At 51.9% G+C, this 15,642-nt stretch overlaps 1 pseudogene; it reads left to right on the top strand.

Annotated features, from left to right (window-relative positions):
- The first annotated feature begins 308 nt into the window (after positions 1-308).
- The window catches only part of LOC142578400 (uncharacterized), a 29,994-nt pseudogene continuing 14,660 nt past the window's right edge, over positions 309-15,642 (top strand).

The following is a 15,642-nucleotide window of genomic DNA, read 5'->3' as shown; positions in this document are numbered from 1 at the left end:
CTCGTGGTGCACCGTTTTGCATTTAGGATATTGTAAAAGCCTTCAATGCCATATCGGGAGCCCCGTATCAAAGGGTAATACTGCATCGGAATGACGACACGCCTTGCTTACGGCAACAGTTATCGCCGCTGTTCCTCCTCCTCACACTCCTTCCCTAACCGTCCCGCACAACGCCTATATTAACACGCATCAAAGCAATAAACGTTGTCTTGGCCCAGGCACCGCTGCGCCTGGTCCGACTTTATCAGTGGTGACGAGAATGGGATGACAACGGGCCGCCGTCTTAGTACGCCACAGCCTTCGCCACCATGGGAGGATATCACAGTCCGCCGCAGTTTGACGAGACGAGCGACTAGTGGCCAGCTTACCAAGTTCGACTGGAGACCTTCTTCGAAGGCAATGGCATCACGGAAGACAAGAAGAAGCCGGCCCTATTGGTTGCAGCACTGACTACGCACACCGTGGATTTACTTAGTGGTCGATGCGCGCCAGACAAGGTGAACGAACTTTCTTACGCCCAAGTGGTAGCTTTGTTTCAGCAGCACTTTTCGCCGCAAATAAACGAAATAGCATAGTCTTACTAGTTCTTTACACTCGATCAGCTGCCAGGCGAACCGGTCGAAGATTTCATAGTTGCCATTCGTCAAATAGCGAACATATGCAGTTTTAGTGCAACGCTGGATCGAATTCTGCGAGATTGCATCGTTTGTGGGCTGCAAAGTGCAGGAGTGCGTTGACAGTTGCTTGCGAAGCCACAGCAGACGAGAAGTGAAGCAGAAGACATTGTTCTATCAGCCGAAATGGCAGAAGCGAGCGCGCAGCAGATAAGAAGCTGAAGGAAGCGTGCATGCGATGGGAGGAGTATCATCTCTCAAGAAACTGGCCACGGATTATTTCATGAAACCACTGCGGAGCGAAAGGGCCCGAACCAGAGGATTGCCGGTTCCGTTCGGCAACATGCTTCAAGTGCCAACAGCGGGGTCATATCGCCGGAGCCTGTTTCCGTCGAGAGAGAGAGTTCGTTGCAGGGCCAAAAGGCCTGTCGCGTCAGGTATCCTATCGTCTCGGCAGGAGAGCACATCTGTGGGCACGGACGGTATATTTGCATTGCAAGCAGCGGACAGTAATGTCAGCCACGTCGCCATCACGCAACTCATTGTCATGTTACGCACATTGAATTGTGGGGGCGTTCTAGTGGACATGCAGGCCGATACAGGGTCACCAGTGCCGGTCATCACATGGCCCAACTATGAGCAAAACAAATCAGTGTGGCCCAAGCTGCGTGATTCGCCATTGAAACTGACTTGCTTCTAGGGAAGGCTTCCCCTTCGCCGTCAACTCAAACTCGAGGTTTCGTGCGGAAACCGGTCGGCGGAGGGTTCCCTCACAGTCCTCGGTTGCTCCGGCCTCAACCTATGCGGAGGCGACCTGATCCAGGCATTCAGCATGCTGGAGGCGCCAGTAATGAACGTGAATACGACAGGTGAGCGCGCGCCTTTCGTCGGGATGGATGATTTTAACGTGCACCGTTTTGTACCAGAATTCGCTTTACGGGGTCGCGCCAGGCTTAGGTCTCATCAGGGGTGCACCGGTGCACTTTAGATGCGGGATAACGTGGCACCGAAATTCACGGGAAAGTTCCGTACGCCTTTCGTCCAAGGGTAGACGCTGAACTTGAGCGCCTTTTGACCACGGGCGTTATTGTCCCTGTGCCTCATTCTAAGTGGGCCGCACCGGTGGTGCCCGTAGTAAGGCGTAACGGCCACATTCGCCTCTGCGGTGATTTCAAACTCACGGTAAACAAAGCTTGTCACACTGAGCAATATAGGTTGCGCCGGGTAGAAGATATCCTGGCAATGTTGAACGGTGGTCAGGTTACCACCACGATAGATTAGAGGGAAGCTTACGCTCAGCTACCGTTCGACGAGGAAGCCATGCTACTCACACGCATAAGGGACTCTTCAGCTTCACTCGCCTGCCATTTTGAGTCGCTTCCGCGCCGGCAGTGTTCCAACGTCGCATGGAGACCATTTTGCAACGATTTCCTGGGGTCCAGGTCTACTTAAACGACGTCATCATCGCAGAGAAATACAATGACTGCAGCACACTGCATGAAGTATTGCAGCGGTTTCGGGAAAATTGCGTGCAACTAAATGCGGACAAGTGCAAGTTCAGTCGAGCACAGGTGGATTTCCTGGGACATGGAATTAGTGCTCAGGGACGGCAACCAAAGTCGAAAAGCGTGGAGGCCATTCTTCAGATGTAGGTGCCGCGGAACCTCGAAGAACTAAGGTCGTATCTTGGCATGGTAACATACTACAACTAGTTTCTTCCCAATGCATCTACGGCCATGGCGCCACTGTATCAGCTGATCCGCAAGGAAGCTAAGTGGGTGTGGGGTCCTCGTCAACAACGGGCGTTCAGAAAGGTAAAGAATTTCCTCAAATCCGCTGATTTCCTGACGCATTCTGACTCACGCAAGCCTCTTGTCGTGGAATGTGATGTCTCCCCGGATTAGATATGTGCACTGCTTTCTCACGATGACGAGGACGGGGGGCATCGGCCCATAAGCTTTCGTTCTCTGGTACTGACTGAAGCCAAGCGAAATTATTCACAGCTGGAGAGCGAACTCTGGCTCTAGTTTTTGCAGCCTCGAAATTCCAACAGTACCTACTCGGTAAACCATCCACACTGTTGAATGACCATAAGCCGCTTGTGGGACTTTTTCATCCAGATCGAGTTGTACCAGTGACGGCCGCCGCCCCAATCCAGCGATCGGCCCTGCTGCTCAGTGCATACGACTGGGTCATCAAACACCAGCCGGAAAAGGACAACGTTCCAGCAAATGCCCTCAGCCGAATCCCCACGTCCGCAACGTCTCAGCCAGAGACCTTGGAAAAAACTGGAGATGGCGAGTATGTGTTCTCACGGAAAACATCAATGAGGGTGTGACGTCCGCGAAACAACTGGCTGCTCTCCCCTGGCACGATGACGACTTGGCAATGGAGCAAAACTGGGTGCAGGAAGGATGGTCAAGAAACTTGGGGCCGAATGACCCGCATTGGCGACTATACTTCAACCTGATGGCAGAGATAACCTGGAGTCATGGGCTTCTATACTGGGGCCATGACGTAATCGATGCCTAACAGCGCAAGAGCGGGAATGTTACGCCTGCGGCGCGATACCCATCAAGGTATTTGCTCAATGAAGCAGCTAGGCCGCTCCCTGCTTTGGTATCCCGGGATGGATAACGAGATTGAGAACATGGTTAAGTCGTGTCCCAGTTGCGTACAAGCAGCACCTATGCACCCCAAGAAACCCCCGGTCACATGGCGAGAAACGGGCGATCCTTGGTCCAGACTGCATATTGACTTTGCTCGGCCGATCGATGGACACATGCTACTGGTTGTTGTGGATTCACATAGTAAATGGATCGAAGCAGTACCCCTGAAAACCACCACAGCCCACGCCACCATAGAAGCCCTGCGCACCTTGTTCGGCACGTTCGGATTGCCCTGGACGCTGTTTTCTGATAATGGCCCGCAATTTACAAGTGCTCAATTTCCGGAGTTTATGAAGCTGAATAACATCCCACATCTCCGGACAGCAGCGTATCATCCGCAGTTCAACGCGCTCGCGGAACGCGCCGTGCGAACTGTTAAAGAGTTTTTGAAAAAGAATGTCCATAGGTCTTTGAAAACACGCTTGGCAAGGATTCTGCACAGGTACCGAAAGACGCTGTCTGCCGAAGCCAGTACCCCAGTGAAACTGCTTATGGGCTACGCGCTCCGTTCCAGACTGGACAACGCCGTGGCACGACCTGGGTCTCCCGCCCGCAGTCTCCACTTGACTGCCACGTTCCTGGTGTGTTGCAGTCGGGGGAACCTGTCTGGGTAAAGAACTTCGGGCGAGGCGAGCCATGGACCCCAGCCCGAATCATGTCATCCGACGGCACTCGCATGGGGAACGCCGATGGTCCAGAGGGGCAAAACATTCGTCTACACAGCAACTAGATCAAGCCACGAGTGGGAGAGCTTGACCTGGACGATGGAGCTTGTGACCCTGAGCGCCAAGAACAAACCGCCAGTCTCCAAGTAGTTGGGAAACGAGGACAGGGGCCAGGAATGCGCGAGGCTGCCCGGAACACCCCGACGCCAGCGCTGCGCCAGTCGGGCCGGACACCAAAACCCCCAGACTGCTTTGTACAGTAGGGTGAACGAGATGCTAAATCAGAATGACGTCACGCCAGCTTACGGCAACAGTTATCAACACTGTTCCTTCTCCTCACACTCCTTCTCTAACCTGCTTGCACAAAGCCTATATTAACACGCATCAAAGCAAGAAACATTGTCTTGACCCAGCGACCGTTATATCTGGTGCGGATTTATCAGGTAAATTCACCATTATACGACAGCCGCTGGGGAATCAAATGAGAATCCAACGAAAAGCCAAGACACTGTAAACAAAGGCATGCGTTTTGATTACAGCAAAACAGAAAGCTTTTCTAACTAACTAACTAATTAGGTCCAAATAATCCCAGTTGTATACGGGAGCTTGACGCTGTAGCTATTGAGCTATCGGCAAGATTTTCGTAAACATAATACCTTTCTAGGCATATAACCCTCCACTTTTCCGTATCGAGTATGTCAGTTTGTATCCTCCAACGCGAGCCGGCCCGGAAGGCAGTGCAGTCAAAAGATGTTGTCCTGGGCATCTGCCATCTACATGTGCAGTTTTAAAGAATTCTAGCAGAACCCATCTCACCACGTATTCGACGTGAATGCGATTAGCACAAAGAAATGTAGTGGCGCACCGCACTTACGCCGTAGAGAGTTATTATTGAGCAGCTAAATCGGAACATATATTACGGCGAAAGCCTCAGATTGCTGATGGGTCGAAACATCTGATGTCCGCCGTTCTGGCACAAAAATTCAAAATATCGAAATTCATACGGAATCGAACCCTGGACCTCTGGCGGAAGTTGAATCCGTGACCTGTGGTGTTAATTATGGCGAACCTAATTAAAATTCACGATCTTTGGGGCTAGTCAAACCTACGACCTTTGGCGATAATTAGGGCGGATTACGCTATCAATTTATAAAGCATGAAGGCGAAGCGAAGAAGCGTCAGCCCAGCCTGTGCTGTTAATTAAGGCAAACGTAATTAAGACACATGTAATTATGGTACACTTAATTAGGGCACTCGAATCTACGACCTTCGGCGGGAGTCGAACCCACAACGAGATATGGGCGGATCGACCACATCTCCATGTAGATACCAATTTGCATCATGAAGGTCGAGAGTCAAACGCACAATCTTTGGTGTTAAATACGGTGAAATTAATTAAAACACATTTATTTAAGATGGACTTTGTCAATAACCGAGGGGTCGTCGCGAAGCGCCAGACAAAGACTGCCAGAAGAACGGGCTTCTACAACACTGCGTGTTCTCGCATCATCATCATCATCATCATCATCAGCCTGGTTACGCCCACTGCAGGGCAAAGGCCTCTCCCATACTTCTCCAACAACCCCGGTCATGTACTAATTGTGGCCATGCGGTCCCTGCAAACTTCTTAATCTCATCCGCCCACCTAACTTTCTGCCGCCCCCTGCTACGCTTCCCTTCCCTTGGGATCCAGTCCATAACCCTTAATGACCATCGGTTATCTTCCCTCCTCATTACATGTCCTGCCCATGCCCATTTCTTTTTCTTCATTTCAACTAACATGTCATTAACTCGCGTTTGTTCCCTCACCCAATCTGCTCTTTTCTGATCCCTTAACGTTACACCTATCATTCTTCTTTCCATAGCTCGTTGTGTCGTCCTCAATTTGAGTAGAACCCTTTTCGTACGCCTCCAGGTTTCTGCCCCGTAGGTGAGTACTGGTAAGACACAGCTATTATATACTTTTCTCTTGAGGGATAACGGCAACCTGCTGTTCATGATTTGGGACTGCCTGCCAAGCGCACTCCAGCCCATTGTTATTCTTCTGATTATTTCCTTCTCATGATCCGGATCCGCCGTCACTACCTGCCCTAAGTAGCTGCCTATTGTAAATTGCTGTTCTCTCCCGAGACTGTTAAGCATTACTTTAGTTTTCTGCATATTAATTTTTAGACCCACTCTTCTGCTTTGCCTCTCCAGGTCAGTGAGCATGCATTGCAATTGGTCCCCTGAGTTACTAAGCAAGGCCGTTAACTTTTATCCCCAATTCTTCCCAATCCAGGTCTCTGAATACCTCCTGTAAACAAGCTGTGAATAGCATTGGAGATATCGTATCTCCCTGCCTGACGCCTTTCTTTATTGGGATTTTGTTGCTTGCTTTATGGAGGACTACGGTGGCTGTGGAGCCGCTATATATATCTTCCAGTATTTTTACATATGGCTCATCTACACCCTGATTCCGTAATGCCTCCATGACTGCTGAAGTTTCGACTGAATCAAACAATTTCTCGTAATCAATGAAAGCTATATATAAGGGTTGGTTATATTCTGCACATTTCTCTATCACTTGATTGATAGTGTGAATATGGTCTATTGTTGAGTAGCCTTTATGGAATCCTGCCTGGTCCTTTGGTTGCCAGAAGTCCAAGGCAACGGACAGTAAGCTGATCGGTCTATAATTTTTCAAGTCTTTGGAGTCCCCTTTCTTAGGGATTAGGATTATGTTAGCGTTCTTCCAAGATTCCGGTACGCTCGAGGTCATGAGGCATTGCGTATACAGGGTGGCCAGTTTCTCTAGAACAATCTGTCCACCATCCTTTAACAAATCTGCTGTTACCTGATCCTCCCCAGCGGCCTTCCCCTTTGCATAGCTCCCAAGGCTTTCTTTACTTCCTCCTGCGTTACTTGTAGGATTTCAAATTCCTCCAGAATATTCTGTCTTCCATTATCGTTGTTGGTGCCACTGGTACTGTATAAATCTCTATAGAACTCCTCAGCCACTTGAGCTATTTCTTCCGTATTGGTAATGATATTGCCGGCTTTGTCTCTTAACGGATACATCAGATTCTTGCCAATTCCTAATTTATTCTTCATTGCTTTTAGGCTTCCTTCGTTACTGAGAGCATGTTCAATTCTATCCATATTATACTTCCTTATGTCAGCTGTCTTACGCTTGTTTATTAACTTCGAAAGTTCTGCCAGTTCTATTCTTGCTGTAGGGTTAGATGCTTTCATACATTGGCGTTTCTTGATCAGATCGTTCTTCTCCTACGATAACTTACTGGTATCCTGTTTAACGGAGTTGCCACCGACTTCTATTGCACACTCATTAATGATGCCCACAACGTTGTCATTCATTGCTTCAACACCAAGGTCTCGTTCCTGAGTGAAAACCGAATACCTGTTCTGTAGCTTGATCTGGAATTCCTCTATTTTCCCTCTTACCGCTAACTCATTGATCGGCTTCTTATGTACCAGTTTCTTCCGTTCCTTCCTCAGGTCTAGGCTAATTCGAGTTCTTACCATCCTGTGGTCACTGCAGCGCACCTTGCCGACACGTCCACATCTTGTATGATGCCAGTGTTAGCGCAGAGTATGAAGTCTATTTCATTTCTAGTCTCGCCATTCGGGCGCCTCCACGTCCACTTTCGGCTATCCCGCTTGCGGAAGAAGGTATTCATTATCCTCATATTATTCTGTTCCGCAAACTCTACTAATAACTCTCCCCTGCTATTCCTAGTGCCTATGCCATATTCCCCCACTGCCTTGTCTCCAGCCTGCTTCTTGCCTACCTTGGCATTAAAATCGCCCATTAGTATAGTGTATTTAGTTTTCACTCTACCCACCGCCGATTCCACGTCTTCATAGAAGCTTTCGACTTCCTGGTCATCATGACTGGATGTCATGATGACCAGGATGACTTATTAGGTTTCACAACAAGACCTGCCACCCTCTCGCTAATGCTATAGAATTCCTGTATGTTACCGCTAAGCCCCGGTAGCACAGGACGTGCCCTCTATTTAGCACTGTATATGCTTCTTTTGGTCTCCTAACTTCACTGAGCCCTATTATATCCCATTTACTGCCCTCTAATTCCTCCCTCCAATAGCACTGCTAGACTCGCCTCACTAGATAACGTTCTAGCGTTAAACGTTGCCAGGTTCATATTCCAATGGCGGCCTGTCCGGAGCGTGTGCTCTGCTCGCGCAATAAGCCCCGCGGCCCCCAACTTTCTGTTCTTTTGCAGCCGGCACCACGGGGCCACAGCGGACCATAGCGTCCCCGCGTTACGGTGTTGGTCGGTGCTGAGGACCCCCGCTCACAGGCAGCGGCGAAACCGTTATCGAAACCTAGTTCAGGGATTGATGATGTAGCACGCGTCCTTTTGCATATTTATTAGTGTCCTCCTGAGAATAAAGCCAGTTGATGTCTAGCGCTCGGTCTTTTTGTTTATGTTTCTGTCCATGTCGTTTTGCACGTGCTAATGCAATGTCCCCTTATACATTAACCGGCACTCCAGGTGAATTTGCGTCTTCGTCGTGACCGCCGGAGTCGCCGTAATGTATCGCAAAGAATTACGCTTGCCTCTGCCATCGCAAACACCAGAGACTAGTGGAGCTGTGGGAAGGCCAGTAAAGTAGTGCCAAAGCACACACACGACACACGAGTGCGGCAACGCGTCCCTGCCGCGTCCGCTAAAACAGTCTAGTACGGCGTCCGCGATTCGCGAAGCCAACGCCGTAGCAGACGCCGCGGTTGTTTGTGCTTTGTACGGAGCGGCGGGCGAGGAGGACATCGAGACATCATAGCAGCCGCCGTATAAGAACGCCCCTCCTCCCTCGCCTGACCTCCCTGCCTTGGCAAAGCCACGCGCGCCACAGGTGAGGGCACGCATCCGGGCCGCGCTCCTCGCTCGCATGCGCGCCGCTGTTCTTCCCGCGCTAGTCCTACCACACTCGCCGCGTCGCTGCGATGCGCGATACTATTTTAACTAGACAGCGTTAAAGCTCGTGTCGCAGGAAAGCCGCTGTCGTCGACGTCGGTGGTGTTGGCCATGAGCGAAAAATCCGGAAGGCAATTCATAAATAAAAACAACTTGCAAGATGGGCTGGGTAGGAATCGAACCAAGGTCTCCGGAGTGTGAGACGGAGACGCTACCACTCAGTCACGAGATCGATGGTTGAAAGCGCGACAAAAGCGCCTCTAGTAAATGCGGTGTTGCCCTAGAAACGTGCTGTAGAAAGTAATACTGCGGTGTATATTGGTAATTATGAGCATATAAATTACAGAAGTCGCAGTTAAACGAGTAGCGAAGTACGTTTCCGCTACATTTATTCCGCGCTTGGCGCATATGCAGACCCATCTTGCGGCAAACACAGAAGATCCCCTCCTCGCAATGTACGGCGCTGCTCCGACAGATGGCGCGCCACTCGCCCGCTTCTCCCCTTCGTCTCGTCAAGAGCATGCCGAGCGAATAAGTGGGAGGTGCCAACGGGGTGCGATAACGCAATCGCGTTCCTCTCTTGAAGGCGAAGCTTAAGCGTCGTCCATTTTTTTATAGTCTCATTTATCTCTCTCTCAGCTGCTTCTCCTCAAGTTTAGCGAAGCTGTGGTGAGAGAGAGAGTAAAACATCTTTATTAATAATATTTGAATGGCGAGAACAGTGTGGCAGGAACCCTCAGTCCAGCGTCCCTAAGATGATTCCGGCGATGTTTCGAGCCCGTTGTATCACAGCTCGGAGGACCTTAGGAGGTCCGTCGCGGAGGGCATCGTCCCACAGCTCTTTGTTGCGTAGGGGGTAAAGGAGAGTTGGCAAGGGAGGAAAGAGGTTTGCAGTGCACTCAATCGTGACGTGGAAGATTGTGGGCCAGCTGCCACAGCCAGGGCAACGCTCTGCATAACAACGTGGGAAGCATTTATTGAGAGAGAAAAGATTTGGAAAAGTTGCGGTTTGTAATTGGCGTAACGCCACTGCTTCCTCCCGCGAGAAGGACGGCGGTGGTGCGACGTGGGTGCGACGAATGCGTGTATAATGACGGAGTATGTCTTTTTAACGGAGCAAGGGATTTCCCCAATCTGAACTAGTCGCCTCACCACGCCGAGTCGCCCGGCGGGAAATTCCTCGGGCAACCGCATGTGCGCGATCGTTACGCGGCAGCGAGGTATGACCAGGGGTCCAGAGTAAGTGGATTCGGTGAGGTGTGGTTGGTGTATATAGCGGGATCTCTTTGAGAATTTGGTGCGCCGCTCTCGGGATGCCATGTCCTGATAGGAACGCCCGGCATGCCTGTTGCGAGTCCATCAATATATACACTTTCTCAGGAACACGGATGGCGTATCGAATTGCAAGAGCAACACCGAGAATTTCTCCGTAAGCGGCATTTGTTCCGCGCATGGCAGCAGAGTCTCTCAGGGATTCGGTGTCATCCAAAACTACCGAGGTATAGCCCTCTTGAGTGCGTGATGTGCCCGTGTAAAAAGTATGTTTCAGGGATGTTTGCAAGCATGAGGCCAACGTATCGTTCACGGGCTTTGCGCCACCCTTTGTCATGCTCGGGGTGCATATTACGTGGCAATGGATGAATACTTAGTGCTTCGCGTATCGCTGACGACAAGATCGTTGGACGGGTTTCAGACTGAAGGCGTGGGACAGGGTATCCTAGCCGTGTCAGAAGATGGCGGCCAGTAGGAGTGAGTACGAAGCGCTGGCGATGGCTGACCCAATGTGCCTCTAGCAGCTCGCCTAGTGTGTTATGTGTCCCTATGTTAAGGAGACGGTGAGTGGAAGTATAGTTCGGGTGGCCATGCGCAAGCTTCGTCGCTTTACGAATCATTGCGTCTATGCGAAGTTGTTGCGCTGGGGTCAACCGCTGAAATAGGAGATGGTTAATGTAAGGCGGCTGATCACGCATGCCTCCACCAAGCGCAGCAGGTCCTCTTCTCGATGGCCCGAGCGCCTGTTGGAGACCCTACGGATCATGGCCAGAATTTGCTCAATCTGTCTGGAAAGAAGGGAAACAGTGTAGTTTGACCTGCCATCCGCTTGGACGTGTAGGCCGAGGATACAAGCACGATTAACCTGTGCTACCGGTGTGCCATCCACGTGCGCAGTGATAGGGGGAGTAGAGGAACGACTCAGGGGGCGAATGATTAGTAGCTCCGACTTTTCCGGAGCACATCTTAAGCCGCATTTTCTCGCCTACTCAGAAACTGTATCGACTGCTTGCTGCAGTCGGTCCTGGATGGCTCCGTCGGAACCCCGTGTCGACCAGATAGTAATGACGTCCGCATAAATAGCGTGGGCGACAACAGGGATCTGGTCGAGTAGCCGGGGGAGTAGCGCGATATTGAATAGTGTAGGGGGAAGAACTGAGCCCTGGGGTGTCCCACGTCCTAGAAGGCGAATCGTACCGGATCGATGCGGTCTCATTCCTACGGTGTCTGTGCGATCTCGAAGAAATGCGCGGATATAGTTGTACATACGAATTTCACAGTGTGAATGTGAAACATTGTGAAGGATGAGGTCATGTTCAACATTATGGAATGCCCCTTTTAGGTCTAAGGCGATGAGTGCTCTCGTTTGGACGGACGACGGAGGTCCTATGACTTCCTCCCGGAATTGTAAAAGCACATCTTTGGCAGACAGATGAGCCCGATATCCGAATTGAGAGTCAGAAAAGAATGATTTTTCTTCGAGGAAGGGCTGCAGACGCCGCAAGAGTCCATGCTCCATGAGCTTACCAATGCAGGATGTAAGGCAGATGGGTCGTAAGTTTTCGACCTTAACAGGCTTGCCCGGTTTGGGCATCAGTGTGATGTCGGCGTGTCGCCATGCTTGGGGAAGCATGCCCTTGAGCCAGCAATCATTGCAGACATGGGTGAGGTGGATGATATCCGCGTCACTGAGGTTACCGAGGGTGACGAATCGGATGTGGTCGGCTCCCTGTGCCGTGTTGCGGCGTAGGTCTTGTAGGACCACCCGCACCTCGTCAGATGTGATGTCTGCATCGAACAGTTCGTTCGCCTCGCCTACATAAGGATAGTCAGGGTACCGCGGCGGCGGGCATGTGGGTATCAAATGCTTCTCTAGCTCTCTGAGGAGGGTCGAGACATCGTCCCTGTACTCGTGCTTTAGGATGTGCAGCTGTTGAAATGTTTTTTCCTTTGTTGTAGTGGGATCTGTGAGTGAGCGAAGAATCGACCACGTTTTTGCTGTGCTCAATGTGCCTGAGAGGCGATCGCGAAATCCTCGCCAGTTATTCCTCGTAAGGATCTCTGCATACTGCTGAGATTGCCGTGTAATTTGATCTCTACGTTTCCTGAGTTTGCGGTTGAGGCGTTGTCGTTTCCATCGTCGTGTCAACCCTCTGCTGGCGTTCCAAAGATGAAGTAAATGCGGGTCTAAGTCTGGTGTCTCGGTTGTGGTGCGCAGTGTGCTCGTGCTGGCCTCTAGATCTTGTGCGAGAGAGTCAAGCCAGCGTTCGTACCCTTGGCGCTCAGGTGGGTCCGGGCGACGTTCCCTGAATTTCGCACAATCCATTATGCGCACATTTCGCTCGGGCCTTCGCGCACACCGTAATGACAAGGTCGTCGCTACAATGTAGTGGTCACTACCAAGGTGCTCCTCAAAGGCCCGTGCCCAACGACTGGGCCAGTATTGCGCAAGAAGGTAAGGTCAGGGCAGGTCTCACGAGATACGCTGTTGCCCATCCGAGTGGGGTGCTCTGGGTCGGTAAGCAGTGTGTATCTCATGTTAGAGATGGCATTCCATAAGCGGGTCCCTTCAGCCTCCGATTTAACGTAGCCCCATGCAGTATGCGGAGCGTTAAAGATGCCGGCCACCACACAAACCCGTCCAAACCTACCAAACTCTGTTAGTAGGTGCTGAAAACAGTGCGTTCGCGAACGGGGGGAACTGTATGCATTGAGTATAAACAGAGTCTCGCTGCGTTTACCTTGCGTAATTATTTCCAATATTTGGGTGAGGAATGTCAATGTTAGTAGTATGCATGCGACATGTAACATGTTTCGAGAATAAGGCTCCCACAAGAGGAGAGACACCCGAGAGCGTGCTGTAGCCGGATAACGAAGGGGTGCAATTGACTTCCTGTAAGAGGATGACATCGGGACGGTTCGTGGATGTGGCGATATACTGCTGTAGGGAACTTCGTTTTCGGCGGAATCCCTTATAATTCCACTGCCACAGCACTAGTTGCTCCGTGTTACGCGGCGCCATCATTATCGCGAGAGGAAGCACACGGTCGTGCATAGGGATGCGGGCGCCGGGTGCCCACATTTGAAGGTTGCGGCCGAGAGCCTTCGTCGGAATGCGCGCTTTCGTTGTTACCGCTAACTCAGGAACTTGCATGCGTGTGAAAATGCACTCTATACATGATTTCACTTACTCCGTAATCCCTATATGAAGGGCCACCATTTGGCGTTCTATCCTGTCCAGAGCCGCCAGCATACTAGTGCTGATGTCTGCCACAAGCGCGTCCATTTGTTTTTGCAGGCGCTCGCAGCGCGCCTCCATGTCACGACGTAGGCGGGCTATTTCTATTAGGGGATCAGGATTTGGTAACGAATTGGTAATAGGAGAAGGGGTAGGGAGAGATTTACGGGGCGGAGCGAGCTGTGGGAGTCCCTCGCCCGACCTACCTCCCGAGGGGCCTCCATTGCTGTTTTCTTCTCCGGGGTCCACTGCATCCCTGAAGGGACCAGGGTCACCTTGGCTGGGGTGTTGCTCTGAAGGGCCTTCTTGTAGGGTTGTTGGGAAGATGGGGAAGGAGGCAGTCTCTGGGAGGCGCACCGATGCCTCGCGGGATCGGGACCGAGACTTGCACTTGCGACGGGATCTCGAACGGGTCTCCGACCGGACTTTTCTGGTCTCCTTCGTTGGGGCGCGCGACGTTCGGGTCTCCGCCATATCTGTGGTAGCAGTCGGGTCGCTGGAGGGTTGGAGTTCACGCTGCTCTTTCTCGAGAGCTTTCCGCACCCAAGCTTTCATCAGTGCCTGCCTAGCACGCCGCGGGCAGTTTGGATCCGCTGTAGGGTGGGTCCCGTTACAGGATCTGCAGTGTGGCGTGCACGGATATGACGGGGTGGGGTTGTCAGTCCCGCACGTCGCGCGAATGACCACGTGCGGCGTAGGACAGTAATCAGCCCAATGGCCGAGCTTGTGACATATCTTACAAACCAGTTGGCGGGGTCGATGGGGGTAGCAGCGGAGTTCTGCACTATAGAAACGCACGTAGTGAGGCACTTTAAGTCCTTCAAATGTTACCAACGCAACGTTGGTTTGACCCATCATTCGTGCTTGACGTATTTGAGTTTCAGGACCCACAAGCTCATCCACTAGCTTGGAAGACGGTGTACCGGGCAAAAGGCCAGGAACAATTCGCTTGCATGAGTTGTCTGGGGCTCCAAAATATGTCGTGATGGGATAGACCCGCTGGCCAAGGTTCGGCTCCCTCACCTTGTACAATGCGTCGGCTACGTGTGACTTGGGTGTGCTGATGATTGCCAAGTTCTGCTGAGGTCGCAGTCGAAATATGATGTCCTGACGACCCTCGGTGGCCAAGCCGGCTGCACTCCATAGAGCACTGGCGAGTTTGGGCGCGTCCACTTATCGAGACAAAGTCCTCCGTGAGGCCGCAGAATTATCTTTTCATCGTGCAAAGGAAGTTGAGGCAGGTTCTGATTCCGAATGCGCTTGCGTACGGTAGGCTGGGAGGCGTCCGGAATGCCCAAGATGTTCTCGCAGGGTTGCGTCTTAGCGCGCGTTCGACGGATGCGTCGCTTATGTACGGCTGTCTTCCAACAGCCACCTGTGTCGTCGTCAGTTTTGTCGCCGTAAATGTTCGGGGCAGCATCTTCCTCCATCCTTTCCCGGGTCGGAGTGTCCACCTATCGCTGTTGGGAGAGAAAATTGGCAACGATGGGATCGGCGGCCACTCCCACGATATCCACCTCGGGCGTCTTCGTTGTTGTTGAGGAACGCGCGGCGGCGTTCTGCGTCGCCGATTGCGTCTTCTGCTCGTTGGAAAATGACGTTGTGGTAGATAAATGCTCCATCAAAACAGAGTGGCGAATTGGCCGAAGGCCCTTTGCACGCCCGTTTAGAACATGGGCCTCGGAAGAGCTGGTCGCTTGGCGCTCTTGGTTCATGGTGTAGAAAACACGCCAAGGCAGCTATGGGCCCGGCAGGGGCAGCCGCGTCGGAACTGCTTCAGAGCTGTAGAGGCGCGGGGAGCGGCAACAAATGCCTGGGAGGAAAAGGCGGTCGGTGGGAAACGGCGAGAAAGCCGCTTCCCATATGACTCCCGGCGAAAGCGGCCCGGGCAAGGGCGGTCAAGGGCGGTCGGTGAAGGTCGCGTAGTCTCGGTGGTTGCGGAGCGCGTCGACGACACGTCCTTTCACTTCGGCCGACCGATTGGAACTCCCCGAAGCTGCGGACGCAATGAGAAGCCCAGCGAGGTTTTAACAGCTCCACTGTAAAAGACCAAGTGCGATAGCTCCGCGACCTCGTGCCGCATGCTATAAGTGCCCGCGAAAGCTTTCGAGGATGAACGAAGAAGGTTGGTGGTTTTACACGGTGGTGTCTTTCCGCACTCGCCAAGGAGGATGACGTAGTAGGTGATCGCCGTCTTCTCACGCACGGAATGGGGCGGGTGAGGGGGGAGATGTGCGCTCAA

Source organism: Dermacentor variabilis, chromosome 4 (genome assembly GCF_050947875.1).
Source record: "Dermacentor variabilis isolate Ectoservices chromosome 4, ASM5094787v1, whole genome shotgun sequence".
NCBI classification, from domain to species: Eukaryota; Metazoa; Arthropoda; class Arachnida; order Ixodida; family Ixodidae; genus Dermacentor; species Dermacentor variabilis.
The sequence above is the reverse complement of the archived record's forward strand: the minus strand, read 5'-3'. Positions and strand labels throughout refer to the sequence as shown.